The sequence below is a fragment of the Macrobrachium rosenbergii genome, chromosome 1 (assembly GCF_040412425.1).
Source record: "Macrobrachium rosenbergii isolate ZJJX-2024 chromosome 1, ASM4041242v1, whole genome shotgun sequence".
Classification (NCBI taxonomy): Eukaryota; Metazoa; Arthropoda; class Malacostraca; order Decapoda; family Palaemonidae; genus Macrobrachium; species Macrobrachium rosenbergii.
Genome location: NC_089741.1, coordinates 38,348,538 through 38,353,537, shown reverse-complemented (window position 1 = coordinate 38,353,537; position 5,000 = coordinate 38,348,538).

Below are 5,000 nucleotides of genomic sequence, written 5' to 3'. Positions count from 1 at the left end.
AAAACGCAGCTTCAGAAGGACGCTGGAAGAGCCTACGACGAGTAGTTCCATCTCCCTTCGGAGGCGCAGAAGGGGAGAGAAAAATAGTGTGCTCCCGGAGGAGAGACGCCGAGTGGGATGGCGTTCTGACGATTGTCTTTTGTTCAGCGAGGTCTTTGATGTACTGGGTGAGGAGAGAGAGAGAGAGAGAGAGAGAGAGAGAGAGAGAGAGAGAGAGAGAGAGAGAGAGAGAGAGGCTAATATTCTTTCCCAAATAATGTAAACGAGCTGAAAATATAACGGGTTTTTAGTCCTTCTGTTTTTGTTTACTGGGTGCGTTCTTTCCGGACGATTTTAACCACGATGTTTTCAAGATACGAAAGACTAACACTGTTCAAACATTGTCTAAGAGTAGGCCTCTCTCTCTCCCCCACCCTCTCTCTCTCTCTCTCTCTCTCTCTCTCTCTCTCTCTCTCTCTCTAACCACATCTCTCTCTCTACCCCCGTCTCTCTCTCTCTCTCTCTCTCTCTCTCTCTCTCTCTCTCTCTCTCTCTGTCATTGAAAGGTACCTGAAAATCATTGTACCAGATGCTATTCTAGGTTGTCTCCATAATCCTCATTTTTTCCTTCATTCTCCTTATCTCTGCCTACACGGTTTTCCTATTCTTCCCTCTATCACTCTTTCCATCTGTCAATAGCTGATAAATACAGAGGAATTTCTATAAAAGGGATAGAACATTTGGTAGCCAAAAAGAGAAAGAAATATATATAAAGTTTATCATGGATTAATTCTCTTTAGATACTGTCATATGGCAATAGCGGATTGTTCATAGCCTCTTGTGCTGCACTTGAATCGAATATAGAATTTAGGCCAGAGGCCAAGCACCGGGACCTATGAGGTCATTCAGCGCTGAAACGGAGATCGACAGTAAAATGTTTGAAAGGTGTAACAGGAGGAAAACCTCAAAGCAGTTGCGCTATGAATCAATTGTTGGGAGGGGGTGGAAAGTAAGATGGAAGAAAGAGAATATGAAAGGAGGCTCAGTAAAATGAACAAAAGGAGTCGCAGTTAGGGGCCGAATGCACACTACAAAGAACCTTAAATAATGCCTACAATGCACCACGTGAGGTGCACTGACGGCACTACCTCCCTACGGGTTAATGCTACACTTACAAATGGATAATTTTAGGATAATTTTAGGGCAAGTGTAAAGGTAAAAAGGGACGATTTTAAGGTAAGTGCAGAGGTAAAAGTGGGTAATATTAAGGCAAGCGTAAACGTACACTTAAACAACCCCTAATTGCCAATAACCCCTTAAATTTAGGGACCTAAAACTTCTAAGCAGCCTCTATTAAACGTGCGAGATTCATCTCCTACGGAACTCTGACCGACAAACCGCGTATTTTAATTTTCCTTTCAGTTTTCTATAAAAGAAAATGATTGTGCCGGCTTTGATTGTCCGTCCGCACTTTATTCTGTCCGCACTTTTTCTGTCCGCCCGCAGATCTTAAAAACTACTGAGGCTAGAGGGCTGCAAATTGATATGTTGATCATCCACCCTCCAATAATCAAACATACCAAATTGCAGTCCTCTAGCCTCAGTAGTTTTTTATATTTTATTTAAGGTTAAAGTTAACCATAATCATGCTTCTGGCAACGATATAAGACAGGCCACCGCAGCTGGCTGAGAGTTTCATGGGCAGCTGCTCATACAGCATTATACTGATACCACCGAAAGGTAGATCTATTTTCGGTGGTGTTGATTATACGCTGTACAGAAAACTTGACTGCGCCGAAGAAACTTGGGCGCATTTTTTACTAGTTTATACCCAGAGCAAGAACCTTCAGTACAGAGGTAGAAGAAGAAGAAGAAGCATCGTTCAGGGAGCATGCGCAGTGAGTACTCATTTTAAAAGACCCACAACACCATTCGTCAAACCAAGAGCCTTCAATAATACAGAAGAAGAAGCTTTGTTCACGGAGCATGCGCAGTGGTTACCCTTTTTTAAAAGACCCACAACACCGTCAGAAACAAGAGGAGAAGCAGTACGTCAGCAAGAGCCTTCAGTACAGAGGTAGAAGAAGAAGCTTTGTTCACGGAGCATGCGCAGTGAATACTCTTTTTAAGAGACCCACAACACCAGCAGGAGCAGGAGGAGAAGAAGCAGAAGCAGTACTACATCAGGCGAGGGCGTAATTGCCTCTCCGAACTTGTGTTACGGCGAACTAAAGTACTGGAATTTATGCAGCGATAAACTGCAAGTTGGTTAACTCTGTTTTTTTTTTTTCTCTTCCCTCTCCCTCTTCTTGTGCCTCACTCAAACGCGCGAGCGCGGGCGCGTATGAGTGTACACAGACACTCACACACAAACACACTGTTCCTCTCTCTCTCTCACACATATATTGTTCTTTTATCTGGCGTCGCAACCATGAAGGTTCGAATGTTAGCACTGGCAATTCGTCCGGTATACGTACTTAGGTTGATGCCTCATCATGAAAAATATAAAACATTTTAAAATAATTTTGTGACAATGAAAAGATACTGAGACTCTTGAAAGGAAAATAATTGTCTGCACCAAAAAAAAAAAAAGAAAATTCATCTGGAGACAGCAATAATTAAAAATAAAAAGAAGATATAGCACAAAAGATATCATCGATACAGACGAGTAATCAGAGCCACCACTGGGGAACCAAGGCGACACTTCGATTGAAAAATTACCCCAAAAAATATAAACGTTCTCTTTCTCTCTCCTTCTTAGCGAACGTTTCCGATCCCCCTAGGAGAGATTTCTGGCAGCAATAAAAGAATTCGATACCCTTTTGGGGGGTGGGTAGGGGGGTGTGTTAAAATAAAACGAGACTTTTTTTTGGGGGGAGGGAGACTAAGTGCGCGTGCGCGACACCTCTTCGGGGACAGACCGGTTCCGTGAAACATGAATTACGGCGTCCCATTAGGGGAGGTTTTGCGACCGCTCCAAACTTCTTTCAAATTTCAGTGTAAGAGAGAGAGAGACTGACGAAGAGAGAGAAGTTGATAAATAGAGAGAGGGAGAGAGAGAGAGAAAGGGAGAAAGAGGCTGACAAGTAGAGAGAGAGAGAGAGAGAGCAAGAGCGAGAGAGAGAGAGAGAGAGAGGTTGACAAACAGAGAGAGAGATTGAGGAAGAGAAAGAGAGAGACTGACAAATAGGGAGAGAGGTTGACAAATAGAGAGAGAGAATGGGGGAGAGAGAGAGACTGAGGAAGAGAAAGAGAGATAGAAAGAGACTGACAAGTAAAGAGAGAGAGAGAGACTGAGGAACAGAAAGAGAGCAAGAGCGAAAGAGAGAGAGGTTGATAAATAGAGGGAGAGAAGAGGAAATATTTGGTTGTATTGAGACATTTGGAGAACTCGAGGGAATCGGCGTTTATTGTAGGAACAAATTCAGATGCTTGATGACAATAACAATGAAGATGACGAGGATGATGATTATGAAGATAATGATGACATGCAAATACACACAACACACACACGCACGCGCGCGCGCGGATAAACGCACTTTTACTAATCTTATACGTTTATTTTCAGCTCGGATTGAAGATAGTAATAATAACGAATTAAAAAATATATATATATATATATATATATATATATATATATATATATATATAGAAACTAAGTGATACAATACATAATAATACAGTAGAAAGGGATACAACAGAATGTGATACAATAGGAAGATACACAATACAAAGTCATGCAGTAGAGACGTATGCAATAGAGAGATTAACAAAAAATACAACACACTAATTACACACAGAACATCCCGCATATTTCCACCGTAACTGTCCATCCCATCCCAGCAGCGCGCGAGTACAATGACCACGGAACGACACCGCGCATGCGCGCCCCGTAAGACGCGATTCCAATCGCAAACAACTCAATTTGCATACGATAGTCGAGCGGAGATGAAGTCTCCTGATTCACGACGGGGAGCCGGGAACGTGACGGGCGGAAATAAATAATTCGTCGGTATTACGAGTCGTATGCGGAGTGACGGCCTTGATCGATGGCCCGAGTGTGGCTTCGTTCAGTACGAGTGTGTATTTGTGTAAGTGTGTTTTTATAATGGGAAGGTCTTGTATGCACAGGTGGGAATTGTGTAGATTTGTGTATGTAAGTGTATGCATTTTTATACATGCGTAGTGTATGCGTTCATGCATATTCAGGCGTCTGTTCACATTCTATGCATGCGTGCAAAAATGTATGATTGTAAATGTAAATATGATTTCATAATTTTAAAATATATTACCTCTCTCTCTCTCTCTCTCTCTCTCTCTCTCTCTCTCTCTCTCTCTCTCTCTCTCTCTCTCTCTCCATTAATACATGCACGCTTATGGGGAAGATTTGTGGGGGATGTGGGAAGGTGTGGGGGTGGGGGGAAGAGTGACCTGACCCTCGAAATGAATGACCTTAAAAACATAAGACTGTTAGAAGCACCATCCCAAACCGTGGTAGTCCTGAGCAAGAAACGATCACCTAAGATCGAATATGAGAAGAGATGGCGTATCGGGAGTCACTACAGCCCTTTGAAGAAGAAGAAGAAGAAGAAGAAGAAGAAGAAGAAGAAGAAGGAAGAGAAGGTAGGCAAGTTCCTCACGCCCACGGGAACGAGTCTCCTTCAGGCTGAGTTATGCAAACCATTTAGCCTACTACAGCCGGGTGTCGGAGCCAGGTGAAAGAGGTCAGAAATTAAAAATTAGGCCTAAGGCCTAGTACACGAAAATGCTATGTATATGAGGTGAAACATTATTTAAACTAGGCCTTAGGCCTATATTTATTTATGGTACAAGAAAAAGCTACGTGTGTGAGATGCTTCTTATTTAAACTGGGCTTAAGTCCTGTAATTATTTAAGGTACAGGAAAATGCTACACGTGGGAAATGGCTAAATATTATCGAAACTAGGCCTTAGGCCTGTAATTATTTATAGTACACGAAAATGCTTACTGTTCTATAAATGAAATGGTTGAATCTTATTTA